Source organism: Lactuca sativa, chromosome 7 (assembly GCF_002870075.4).
Source record: "Lactuca sativa cultivar Salinas chromosome 7, Lsat_Salinas_v11, whole genome shotgun sequence".
NCBI classification, from domain to species: domain Eukaryota; kingdom Viridiplantae; phylum Streptophyta; class Magnoliopsida; order Asterales; family Asteraceae; genus Lactuca; species Lactuca sativa.
This window is the reverse complement of record NC_056629.2, coordinates 207997175-208011685: the sequence shown is the minus strand read 5'-3', so window position 1 is coordinate 208011685 and position 14511 is coordinate 207997175. Positions and strand designations below refer to the sequence as shown.

The 14511-nt window shown below is 39.6% G+C and overlaps 1 pseudogene; it reads left to right on the top strand.

The window, feature by feature from the left end:
• The first annotated feature begins 6273 nt into the window (after window positions 1-6273).
• Window positions 6274-10450, top strand: LOC111882306 (2-oxoglutarate-dependent dioxygenase citB-like; annotated as a pseudogene).
• The last annotated feature ends 4061 nt before the right edge of the window (window positions 10451-14511 follow it).

The following is a 14511-nucleotide window of genomic DNA, read 5'->3' as shown; positions in this document are numbered from 1 at the left end:
AACCTCCCATCTCATTACTACCTCCACTTTGGCCGGGTCAACCAAAATACCGTTCTGGTTGACAAGGTGCCCCATAAACTGCACCTCGTGCAACTAGAACTCGCACTTGGGGAACTTGGCGTACAAGCTCTCCTTCCTCAGGGTATCCAACACCTCCCACAAGTGCTCCTCGTGTTACTCCTGCATCATGGAGTAAACCATGATTTCATCAATAAAGACTATCACAGACCGATCCAACATCGGTCTGCCTACGCGGTTCATGTGGTCCACGAATATGGCAGGGGCATTGGTGAGCCCAAAGGGCCTCACCACGAACTCGTAGTGGCCATAGCGAGTCCGGAAAGTAGTCTTTTGTACATCCTCATCTCTGACTCGCATCTGGTGGTATCCTAAACGCAAATCTATCTTGGAAAACCATGATGCCCCTTGTAGCTAGTCGAAGAGATCATCAATCCTTGGGAGTGGGTAACGGTTCTTCACTATTACCTTGTTCAGCTATCGATAATTTATACACATCCGATGTGACCCATCCTTCCTCTTCATAAACAGGATCGAGACTCCCCAAGGAAAAATGCTCGGCCTAATGAATCCCTTGTCTAATAGCTCCTACAGCTGTGTAGACAACTCCTGCATCTCGGGAGGAGCCAACCGATATGACGCCTTGGCTATTAGAGCCGCACCAGGGACTAGGTCGATCCTAAACTCCACCTGTCTCTCCGAAGGTATCGCAGACAACTCCTCTGGAAATATTTCTGGGTACTCTCGCACCACTGGCATAACCCGCCTCCCGGGTATCCATAACGTAGGCGACATACCCTGTGCAACCCTACTGGTCCACGCTGCGACCTCTCTCCCTGAATCACCAACTCTCCCCCACTTAGGGTCCTGACACGTACCAACTGTTGCGCACAATCGATTACCGCCCCATTAGGGCTCAACCAATCCATGCTGATGATGACCTACCAAATCCACGAGGTACCGCTCGTCATACATCCTCAAGACACAATCCATGTACACCTCCGATGCCCGGATAGATCGGTCGTCAGCAATCTCGACCTCTAAAGGACAATCAAACATGCCTGAAGACTCAGAAAACCTCTTGTTAACTGTACGAGAGACAAACGATCAGGTAGCCCCCGAGTCAAATAACACATGTACTAGGATGCCGTTCACATGGAACGATCCTAAACAAACCCTATAAACATAGAACATAAATATCATAACCGACATGTAATAAGAGTTTGGAAGAATAAAACATATATGTCACCACATCCGATGCGGCACATGCCTCCTCGGTGGTCAGTTGGAAGGTTCGACTCCTCACCACTGGAGCCTTTGTCTTGCCTTGTTGGCCATCCATGATCTGCAGAGTCGTTGGAGCTGGCGCCCCCATTGGCACTCCTGATGTCAGTTTAGGGCAGTTGGCCTTTTTATGGCCCCTCTGATTGCAATGAAAGCAAATCAGGTCTAATATATGAATAGTGGGGGGTAGGGGTTGTACAATCCTTGCTAAAGTGCCCAGTCTTGCCGCACTTGTAGCAACCCGATCCCCCAGCCCTGCACACTCCCTCATGTGGCCTGCCGCATTTCCCACAACGACTCTGGCCCTGTTGGCCCTTCAACCTCGAGTCGAATCCCTTGGGTTTCTTCCCAGAAACCCCATTCGTCTACCCCGTCTCCACCTTCCTCTTCCTGAGGTGATCTATGTCAATCTCCCTCTCCCTCGCCGTGGCTATCATGTCGTCTAAGGTCGGGTATGCCGAGTAGCCGAAATGTTTTCGGAGGTCAGCTCTCAACATGTCGTGGTATCGGGTCTTCCTCATCTCCTCATCCCCTGCATACCGAGGCATCAATAAGGCCCTCTCCCTAAACTTTGTGGTAATCTTCGTCACTGACTCAGTCGTATGCCTCATATCCAGAAACTCCCTAGCCAGCTGCTGAAGCTCCACAGCCGGCGCAAACTCATCCCTAAGCCTAGTCACAAAGTCTGACCAGGTCATAGCCTTAATGGTTGGGGATCCTAATGAATCACCGACTGCCTCCCACCCAGTCAGAAGCTCATCAATTGTACAGACTCGATGTATGCAATCCATCTCCTGGCCACAATGGGGTCCTTCACCCTGTGAAAGTCTGGCGCACCACATCCCCTGAAGTCCTTGAAGGAGAGTGTGCGTGTCCCTGACTGGCTAGACTCCATGTAACTCTGTAATCCCCTGAGGTGATCCTCCATCAGCTCAATGATCCCTTCCTTGATCGACCAAAAAATCATCGTGGTCGCCTCAAGGATGCCTCACGTAATCTCAGATGTGATGAACTCGTGTAATCCATCATCAACCGGCTCGGAACCTGCATCCGAGCCTGAACCTGAACCTGATCCAAACCTTGAACCTCCTGCTCAGTGATGTGTAACCACCGTTCTGAAACAAAACACATAATCGTCAGGGTCATACATAATCTTGAGATGTTATAAACTCTACAGATTCACTTGTTCTATCTTAGCCCTCCTTGACTCGAGTACGGATCATCTGCTTCCTGTAGTATGGGCCCATACTACCTTCCACATCTATCCGGACTTTCATCAAGGATTGCCTTGACATCACCAAGTCCCTTTCAGTACTACTACTCGCTGTACTAATATCATCCTAGGATTACCCTAGGGTAACCTCCAACCCACTCTCTGCCATTAGTTGCATAAGAAGTCCCTACTACCTCTCCCTAACTAGCTCGCGAATACCATTACATATTACTAAGACCAGATAATTCTTCGAATAAGAGGTCCTACCCTACAACGGTTGGACTCAAACAAGAGCTGCGAAATAGGGCTAGACCTAAACTTCTGAAACTATTTAGTCCTTGTAATATGTAACTTAATGTATTCATTTACTAGTTACTTAAAGATAACTAGAACTCCTAAAAGCACAAAGCAAGTAGCATTCGGTCATTAAGTAACCCAAACCAAGCATATCCTAATCAGGCTATCATATCACTGGTTACTTAGTACTATCATGCAACTCAATAAGCACATACAACAGGCATATCAGGCATCTTCCTAGATCCTTAGCCCTAATATGCATTCATTTCTCATATAGTAGGCATACAAGGTATCCTTCCTAGATCCTTAGCCCTAATCTAGAATGCAATTCTCATAATCATATCATATATCATAACAAACATGTATGGGTATCTTGGGGATAACTTCCTTGAGCTCCGCCGATTACACACATCACACACATTGTTCTTTCTCAAAACTCTTAATTTTAATTTTTGAAAATTTATTTTGTTTGCAAAAACTTTGAAACCAACGATTGCAGTCCAGACACCCCCGAAGGTGTGTCCGAATCCCTCAAACCAAGGCTCTGATACCAACTTGTAACATCCCAAAATTCAAGACCAAAAATTTTATTTTTAATTTAATAATTCATAAAATAGATTATTGAAAAAATCATGAAGTTATCTCATATCATAAAAACCCATACGTCATGTGTCTCAAAACATGTCATAATGTAATAATGGCAGAGTAAAAAAATCCCAAGAACATCCTAGTGCGGAAAATCATGGTGTGATGCGCTACTATCGTGCCGACTATAATTGGTATGTACTTGACCCGAGAGTATCATGGTCCATTTCGGGTTGCCTTCATCAAAGCAATTTGACAGGATGGATATTTGAGAAAGAGGTTATTTGTGATTTATTAATATATTATAAGAATAATATATTAATTGAGAAATCATATTATTTAATTAGTATTGGTCAAAAATTAATTTGGAATTAATTTAGTGATCAAAAGAGACTAATTAATGTTGCAGGGGTTGATTTGCTAAATAAGTGATATTTATAGTTTGGGCTAATGATCCATGTTGATTAGGATTGGACTAATTCTTTATGATAGTCCATGAAGAGTTAGTCCTAAAGGCAAATGAGTTATTGGATTAAAAGCCCAAGTGAGTTAGGGTTTACAAGTTGAATCCCTAGGAATTCCAACTATAAATTGAATCCCTAAGCTTGCAAAATCGGAAACTAGTACTCCAAGGTTATTTCCTAGCCAATTTTGAGCTCCACAACTTCTCTCTCATTATCATCCACTTGTTCATGGTGTTTGTGACTTGTTTGAGGCATCACACTTGGGCTGCTAAGCTCTTGAAAGGCCAAGTTCTACAAGCTACAACAAAGAGGTAATCTTCTAACTAGTTAGGCTTCATGCTTTGGAAATGAATATTGCATGTATAATTCAAGAAATCTTAGATCCAAAGCTTTAGGGTTGTATGTGCACCATAGGAGTGTTATAGTACATAAAACCCAACACTATGATGCACCCATATTGGGGATGAGTGCCGTGTTGATGCAGAAGGGGCACGTGATAGCATATGCGTCGAGGCAACTGATGCCTCACGAGGAGAGGTATCATACCCATGATTTGGAGTTGGGGGCGGTGGTATTCACCCTCAAGATTTGGTGTCACTATCTCTATGGTGTCCGATGTACCATATACATGAACCATAAGAGCTTGAAGTACCTTATGGATCAGCACAACCTGAATATGAGACAGAGGAGGTGGTTGGATGTAGTGAAAAACTATGACTGTGAGATTTTATGTCACCCTGGCAAGGCTAATGTGGTAGTCGATGCCCTGAGTCGTAGGGCACTGAGTGCTCCGATCCGAGATGTGTGCATGAGGATTACGGTGATGAGTCCAGTCTTAGATACCATCCAAGAGCCCCAAGCGGTGGCCATAAGACTAGAGAACCGTAAGAGGGAGTGGGTGATTAGGTAGATTTTTGAGTTTGAGACTGATAGTCAGGGGCTTATGACCTTCCGTGGGCAGATGTGGGTGCCATATTCGGGTGGATCTCGACGGATTTTGATGGAGGAGGCCCATAGGTCAAGATTCTCGATCCATCCCGGAGCCACCAAGATGTATTTGGAATTGAAAAAGGATTATTGGTGGCCCTGTATGAAGAGAGATGTGGCATGGGTAGTCGAGAGATGCTTGACCTGACTTCTGGTCCAGGCAGAGCACCAGCGTCCTCATGGCCAGTTGCAGCCTTTGGAGGTTCCCCTGTGGAGGTGGGAACAGATCTCCATGGATTTTATTAGCAAGTTACTGAGGATTGCGCGGGGTGTCGATGTGATATGGGTGATTGTAGATCGGTTGACGAAGAGTGCTCACTTCCTGGCAATAAGTGAAAGCTCTTCCATGGAGAAATTAGCCGAGGTCTACATTTGAGAGGTAGTGGCATGATATGGGGTACGAACATCGATAGTGTTATATCATGATGTGCGATTTACTTCCAGGTTCTTGAAGAAATTTCATGAGGAGTTGGGCACCCGGCTGCATTTCAGCACCGCATACCACCCACAGACAGACGAGAAGAGAGAGCGGACGATTTAGACGTTCAAGGACATGCTACGCACATGTGTTATGGATTTCGGTGGGAGTTGGGACACTTACTTGCCCTTGGCTGAGTTTTCATACAACAACAGCCATCACTCCAGTATCGATATGCCGCCCTTTAAGCTTTTATACGGGAGGAGGAGTCGAACTCCCATCTGTTGGGCGGAGGTTGGGCAGAGAGTGATGCGGAGTACTAAGATAATGCTCAAGATGACAGAGCAAATCCAATAGGTAAGACAGAGGTTACTGGCGGACTAGAGTCATCAGAAGAGTTACGCAGACCAGAGATGTTCCAATCTAGAGTTCCAAGTCGGCGATTTTGTCCTCCTGAAGGTATCCCCGTGGAAAGGGGTGACCTGACTTAGGAAGCAGGGAAAGCTGGGCCCTAGATACATTGGCCCATTTAAAGTGATTGCTCGAGTGGGTAAGGTGGCTTATAGGTTACAGCTGCCTGCAGAGTTGAGCCAAATTCATAACACCTTCCATGTATCCCAGCTGAGGAAGTGTGTAGCTGACGAGAAGACAATGGTCCCTTTATAGGACATTCAGGTTGATGATCACTTGAAATACATTGAGAAGCCAGTGGTGATTTTTGATAAGAAGGTGAAGTTCTTGAGGAATAAAAAGGTGCCCTTGGTTCAGGTTCAGTGGCAACATCGGAAGGGATCCGAGTGGACTTGGGAACCGGAGTCCGAGATGTGTGAGCAACACCTAGAGCTGTTTCCGGAGAATGACTTCGAGGGCGAAGTCTGATTCTAGTGGGGGAGAATTGTAACATCCCGACTCCCAGGTATAAATTTGAATTGTTTTATATTCATTTTGACAGGGCAACTCGACGAGTTGGAGGCCCTAACTCTTCGAGTATAGATTGAGATAGCCGCATGGGTTTTAGAGTCAACTCGACGAGTTGGAGGACCCAACTCGACGAGTAGGAGCTGAGCGTGAAAACCCTAATGTTTAGGGTTTGCACCGTATTTAAAGGACCTTAAGTCATTTACCACTACAAGAAAAAGACCCGTTTACGACGCGCAAACCACAACACTCGTTGATTTATGTTACACAAAAGAGAGTGACATTAAAAAAATGTCATCTCTTCAACAAATTTAAGGATTTAGGTCACACATTATTGCGTGCCCTTAAATTAGTGTCTCTTCTAAAAAAAATAAAAACACGGAGGGCACTTTATCTAAAATGTGCGTCCTCTGTGAATGTCGCTTTATATTTTTTTCTAAGAAACGCGCGTCTCTCTTCTCAGAGGGAAAATGAAATCCCCAAAAATTTTAAACCTCGCTTTCTTCTCCTACATTTTTTTTCTATCTGTTCTCTAACATCTCATCTCCTTCGTCTCCGCCCCTCACCCACCTCCACTGCCTCCAACCAACACTGACTCTTTATTCCTGCATCACCACTCCCTCTCTTCTCATCACCACTCCTTCTATCCCCTCTCTTCTCATCACCACTCCCTTTATCCCCACTCCGATCCTATGCACTGCTGCCCCTAACCTTCTCCTTCAAAACAAAAGCAACGCTCGATGATTCTTCCTTTACCGGTGGTCCCACCTCCGAATTACTCGAGACTGAAATTTTCAAGGACCAACTCTCACAGGTACGTCTCCGTAATCGGAGTGGCAAAGGGGAGAAATTTGATGCATGGAAGAGCAAGAAGGCCGGGAAGAAATCCGGTAGGAGTTCAGGATCTAGGGCAAACATGTACCGCACACTGGTGCCTTCAAAGGAGTCGATTTCAGGTTGATTTTGGAGTGCGTCTAATGAAATCTGATCATCGGCGATGCAATAATGGTTCTCTCTCACACTCGAACCCTAGATCTTGCTTGCTACCCTCCTTCATATTTATTCTCTCCATCAGATCACCAGACCATGCATGAGCACCGCCAATCGACGATGTCACGATGCCTGCAATTCTGACTCCTATCAAATTGACAGTGGCATGACTTCATTTGACATAGCAGCAGGGAATCAAGGTCAAGTAGGGAATGAGGGCATCATTAGTATGTGGACTTATTATATGCAACGACTATTGATCCTCACTGTATCACTGGTGTATCATCTGATTGAATCTGGAGTCCCACCCTCTTCCTCAGAAGGTATTAATGGTTTAGTATGTTTTTACTTCTGATTTGTGTGTTTATTTTGGCTAGTTTTTGTCTTTGCTTCGGTTTCAGAGAACCCTTTATCAATTTCATCTTTATAGTTAACCATAATAATCTTGATACTTGATTTTGGCATTTTTCTGCAGTTTTATTTATCGATTAGGGCTTGCAAATATTGGAAATCTTGTTGTGTAAACTTTCTTATACATGTATCTGTTATGTATCTGTCTCTACTTGCAATGACTATGATTTCTCATGGATGTCATATGGATGTCATTTTTTCTACTGTAGGTAATTAAAAAGATCATGAAGTTGGATGTAGCTGATCAGTTTAACAGACCTGCAGATCCTTTCAAACTTGGAATTCCTATAAGAATTTCTTTTTATTTCTTTCAACAAATATTTACTTCTGTTGTGCATTATTGAAACTTATATTCTTATAGAAACACCAGTGCCCATGTATTTGAAAGGGTTGTTGCTCATCCTTGTCCTAATCTCTATAACTTCACCCCCCTGTACAAACACACCAAAGAAAATTAGATCTAACATGCTTATATTTGAATAAATTTAAAGTAAAACATTACAGAAACCTGAGTCTCACAGTCTTTATGTTTTAGTAGCATTTCATTTTTCGTTCAAGACGGTATAGATACAACATATCTGAGGTTTCTTGCATCAAAAGCTGAAGCTGGTTCAATTATCGGAAAGGGTGGAATCATAGGAAAGGGTGGATTGTACCCAATAGCTCATGTGGTGGAATCATAGGAAAGGGTGGATCCATGATCAGGTAAGAATGCTGCTAACACCAAATTTGATATATTACTTTGTAATTTTAAATTCGTGACAACTTCCATTTTTGATATGTTATTACATTTATAGGTCCTTCATTGAAGACTCTGGACTCATTACAGGTTTCTCTCTGTGGGGAGTGAAAGGATTTGTGTATGGTTTTGTGTGTATGTGTAAGTGTACTCAGAAGTAGGTATTGTTTGATTTTGGATGTTTAATTGTCTACAATTTGTTATCGATTATGGAAATACTTACTTGTTAGTTCTATTTAATTGTTCTGCAATTAGATTTGAAAATTGGGGATATAACAGAAGAACTCCGTGGAAAGGATTGTATAGTTAATTAGTTATAGTGTCCCATGTATGCGGATTTCTTGTATGCATATATATCATCTAAACAAACCCGATTTAAGTTTTCTTAAAGATTACTAGTCGTTAATTTGATCTGTTTTATATTTCATAGGCCTGCATAGATTCCGGTTTCTTCTACGTAACAAATCATGGAATCAGTGAGGAATTTATGGATGAAGTTTTTGGTGAAAGCAATAAGCTCTTCAATCTTCCATTAGAGTAGAAAATCTTCTTAGAAATGAGAAACACAGAAGCTACACTCTTGTTCTTGGTGAACTCCTTGATCCCACGAATCAACTCCATGGTTTGTTCAAACTCAAGTAAAGTTTTTAACAATCCACCTGTTCTTTCTAAATTCCATCATAAAACTTTTCACAACTCGTTTGCACAATAATCAAAATATCATAGGTGATGACAAGGAAGGATTTTATATTTGTATCGAGCTTCCTGAAGATGATCCTGAAGCTCAACGAACATTTTATGGGCCAAATTTATGGCCTGATTCAGGTAATTCTAATTTCAAAATTCAACTACTTGTTGTTGGAAAATAACCCTTTTTGCATAAATATTGTAATTTGTGTGATTATTTTATGTTGTTTGAATGTTTTTGACAGATATCTTGCCTGGATGGAGGCAGACTATGGAAAAATATCATCAACAAGCTCTGTAAGCTTTCTTGAGTTTATATTCTACCAAATTTTACGACCATTTATTGGCATAACAAAACATATAACTACCATTTTTTTGTACTTCATGTTTATATGAGTTTTTTCTTTTAGGGAAGTAGTTAAAAACATAGCAAGGTTCATTTCCCTTTCTCTTGATCTTGATTCCTACTTTTTTGAAAGACCAGAAATGCTTGGAAATCCGATTGCAATCTTACGTTTACTGCATTATGAAGGTGAGAATTTAAACTCAAGAATGATAATATAATTTTAAATTTTTTCAACATTATTTTTAATAAAAGATGATAAAAAATGGTTTATGTTGTAGGTCAAATATCATACCCTTTGAAGGGAATTTATGGAGCTGGTGCACACTCTGATCATGGTTTTATAACTCTCTTGGCAACAGATAATGTTTCTGGACTCCAAGTATGCAAATATTAGCAACAAATACATGTTTTTCTTTTGAAAGTTTTAATTTTTATTTATTTTCTATTTATAAAGATATGCAAGGACAAAGATGCTAAGCCTCAGGTGTGGGAATCTGTTGAACCCTTAAAGGGTAAGACCATTATGTCAAAAAGAAAACAACATTTGACACTTTACACCATTGGAGAATAAGAAGAGATTGCTACACTAAGATGAAAAATTATGTGTCTTTTTGCATTTACAAATCAGTTAATGGCTTTATAATAATCTTTTCAGAGCCTTTGTTTTTTATTTTATATATATATATATATATATATATATATATATATATATATATATATATATATATATATATATATATATTAACTTTTTATCTATTTATTTTTTCTATTATCATATCTTGTCACCTCTCAATGACATTATGTATCTACATGGTATAATTATTTTTAATTCTTCCTTTTGCAAAAAGGTATGCTTTTGATCAAAAGGAGGCTTTGCTTTCCTTGAAGAAGAGTGGCCAAATTGATGAATTATTATTACAGGTAAAGCTCGTTGACCATTTTTTTATTTTTTATATTAACTTTTTAAATTTATAAGACTTAACAAGATTACCTCAATCATGCTTTTCAGGATAAAGAGTACATCTTGTTGCTAAACTCAGATAATTTGGCTGAAGTTGTGGACCCAAGTATCCATTTTAAGTTTTTATGTTAGTTTCTTTTTTACTTAATGAACTTAATATATATATATATATATATATATATATATATATATATATATATATATATATATATATATATATATATATATATATATATATATATATATATATATATATATGAGTATGGCTTCTCAAATATTTTTATAAACATCATTATCCTGGGAAAAATGTTATAAATTAAATAATTAAACAATAACCAACTACATGATTTTGGGATCCTTATGATATGTACCAGAGATTCTAAATCATCTTATCCAGAAGAACATTGAGTATTGCGTGGAGGTAATTACTATAATGCCCTTTTCTTATATTTACTTTGAAAATGTTAATTCATACCTTTTGTCCGTGTAGGATCCACCAGGAACAGGAAAAACACGAACAATTCTTGGGCTTCTTAGTGCAATATTACATACCAATTGAGTATCTAAGTCTCTTAGTAACTTTGTAAGACATTTTTTGGGTAGCGTAGCGGTTTATTATGTATTGCGTCTATTGGGCTCGTTTATTAGTCCAAGTTTTGTAGCTCCGGTTTGGGCCTGTCCAACCGAGAGCTTGATAGGGTTTAGTATAAATTGATATGCTTGCATGCATATTAGAAAAAACGATAGAAAAGATTATTACTATAGATCAGTGCATTATTTCTTCATCGTTCTTGTAAACCATAAATCCTCTACAGCGGAAGTTCTTTATCGAGCTCTGCTGAGGATTGTTGAATCAATCATTCGACACACTTTGATCCATTCTTGTGTTCTTATAGTTTTCTTGTTTATTATTTTACCTGTTATAAAGATCTAATCGATCTTCAAGTTAGTTATTAACTTATCAATTGGTATCAGAGCAGGAGGCTGTGTAATTCATACACTTCTTTTCTGTGAAAAAGGTTGCGATTAGGGTTATTCCGCATTTACTGATATTTATTGAGTCGTCATCCCATAATTGACGTAACTCGGTGTTTATTTGTTTTGCCCTAATTTAATTCATTACAAGTCTAATCTTTTAAACAGGTTATTCGATCAAGCATGGACAAGTCACAATCAAATCCAATTAATATCTCGAACATCATCGGATCAACGACGAAGATTCCCATCCTTTACACCCAGGATTATGAAGTTTGGGCACATCACTTTGAAGACTATGTTATAGGATCTGAGGATAATGGATACCTCATCTGGGAAGCAATAGTTTCAGGACCATTCGCTCATTTAGCAACTTCAAGGATTATCAAAACTCAGAAGGAGTATAATGATCTTTTGAAAGATGTTAAAGATATTGCTCAAGACGAAAAAGATAAATTTCAGTGGAATATCAAAGCATTGAGATTAATCAGATTCGCTCTTCAATCTGATACTTTCAGGCTGGTGAGTTCATGCACAACTGCAAAAGAAATATGGGACAGGCTACGAGAATTGTATTCTACGGACGAAGATCTTGAACACTCCATTCAAACCTTACTCTTGTCCAAGTTTAGTGAATTCAAGTAGGGAGCCGAAGAAACCGTGACTCAAACGTTTGATCGCTTCAATCATCTTCTTAGCAAGATGATTAAACATGACATTGAAAGGAAGCTTATTGAGCAGAAGGTTACGTTTTTGAACGGCCTCAGATCTGAGTGGAGAGCTGTAGTGTCCACAGTTAAAGCACATGAGCAATTCAAATCCTACTCTTTGGCGAAACTGGTGGGCATCCTGAAATATCAAGAAAAGATTGTGATACAAGAGAAAAATGTGGTCTCAAGCTTGGGTTCGTTGGCCCTTCTGTCCAAAAGCAAAGCGGTGATGGAAGAAGAAGACCTCAACTTGGAGGACTATGACCTCACTTCTGAAGACTATGCTATGATGGTGTCAAACCCTTATAGCTGAAGCAGAATACATTGCAGCTGCATCCTGTACTTCTCAAGTGATTTGGATCCAGAGTCAACTCCGGGACTATGGACTCAATATGAAAAAGATCCCACTATATTGTGACTCTGAAAGTGCAATTAGGATCTGTTATAACCCAGTGCAACACTCCAAGACTAAGCACATAGCACTGAGGTATCACTTCATTAAAGATCATGTGGAAGATGGAAACGTTGAAATTCACTTTGTTAGAACCACTGATCAGCTGGCTGATGTCTTTACCAAAGCTCTTCCTGAAGCGTCGTTCAACAAAATTCTACAAGGGCTAGGTATGATGGAATCAGAGTCAGTACCACAAATCACCTCTCAAACTCACAAGTAAGAAGCGAAATAGACCGAACGTTCGGGTTCGGTTTTTGTACTCATGTACCGAAATGAACCAAACGCTCGGGTTCGGTTGGATAATCTGCACTTCGCTCATCAATCAAAGGTGGTTTTCTTGGTTGTAAATTTCTTGTATAATTGTTCCTATTACATTTCTTTTATTGTCAAAAGTATTTCCTTTTTAAAATCTAATTTTTTCGGTAACCGAAATAGACCGAACGTTCGGGTTCGGTTTTCCAAAATTTTTCAAAACCGAATTCAACCGAACGCTCGGGTTCGGTTTTCCAAAATTTTTCAAAACCGAAACCAACCGAACGCTCGGTTTCGGTTTTTCCAAATTTTTTCAAAACCGAAACCAACCGAACGCTCGGGTTCGGTTTTCCAAAAATTTTCAAAACCGAAATCAACCGAACGCTCGGGTTCGGTTCCAAATTTTTTTTTTATCTTTTTATTTTCTTTCTCAATCTTATTTTTTTTATTTTTCATTTATTTTTTTTTAATATCCAAAATTCCAAAAATATTTCTTTTCTTCTAATATCAAAAACTCCAAAAATATTTTATTCCTTATTTACTTTTATTTGTGTGTTCGTTTATGGGCAAATTGTTGAAATAGTTAAGTGTCCCTAGAAGCATGCTGCTGTATATGCCCAAAGCCTCATCCATTTTTGAATAATAGCCTTAATGACTTGGTATACACAAACCCTGTCTTCCCAATTAGGCTATCACATTTATTCTAATCGTGAGCTACCTAACTCTCTTCTCACATGAGATAAGAGTTTTCTGCTAAGTCCAATTTTTCACAGCAGAGGTACTTTGATTTCTTACACCATCTCTATTGCATTTCTCCATTAAATTCGTTTCACAAACGTAACCCTTGAGACTCTCAGATATTACTACTGAGATTTATGGTTACTCAAAAACTGCGTTTATGATCTTAGTTTCGTGCCACTACGAGCTGAGTGAAACCCAAAATTCCATACCCAATCTGAATTGACGGTGAACAATTAATTTGCTCTAGTTTTCACTAATGAATTGACAGACGTATCTTCATGAAATCTCAAATTTTTATTTTGTGTGATTCCTATGAAATTGTTAAAAACCATAACATTTCTTCCCTTGGGATCCAGTTTTTAATTTTTTGTTGAGATTTTATATTTCCCAGCCACTTTAAAATTATTACCAACCTACTTGTTCAACAGACTACACCGGTCTCACAAGTACTTTGTTCCCTTTCTATCTTATTTCAAGATTAGAACTGTTGAATCAAAGCAAAAGCCACCCTAAAAAGCTTAATTAAAAGAAGCCTTTCAACACTTCTTAATAAGTGTTTGATCGTTATTCAACGGGAAACCACACTAACACTTTAAGGTCTCTCTTGACCTTGAAGGAAGAGATTCGTGCCCGAGATCATTTTTTTCGTGTCTTTATTGACATCACAATTTTTCCTAAAAAGGATTGCTTTATTTCTTTTCTTTTACACCCTTAGCACGAAAATCTTTGATTTTCCAAAATTCTGGTTCTAATAATTACAGGCTTTTTCATTGGATTGGTGGTTGATTATAAGTTGTGGTCAATTTTAATCCACGTGGGCGTATTATTCAAAAAATGTCGTTACACTTTAAAGGGATAAGATGAAGAGTTGCTGACTCAGGCAGGAGTCTAATTGATTTGATTTCAAACGGCGTAAAAGGGAACGCGTGCGGATTTGAAACGTCTAATCTCCAAATGACGTCGCAGATGCGTGTGTGAATTTGAAACGGTTCTTCTCTAAATGGCACAGAAAGGGCGCGTGTGAATCTGAAACGGTTTATCTTCAAACGACGCTTGATGGG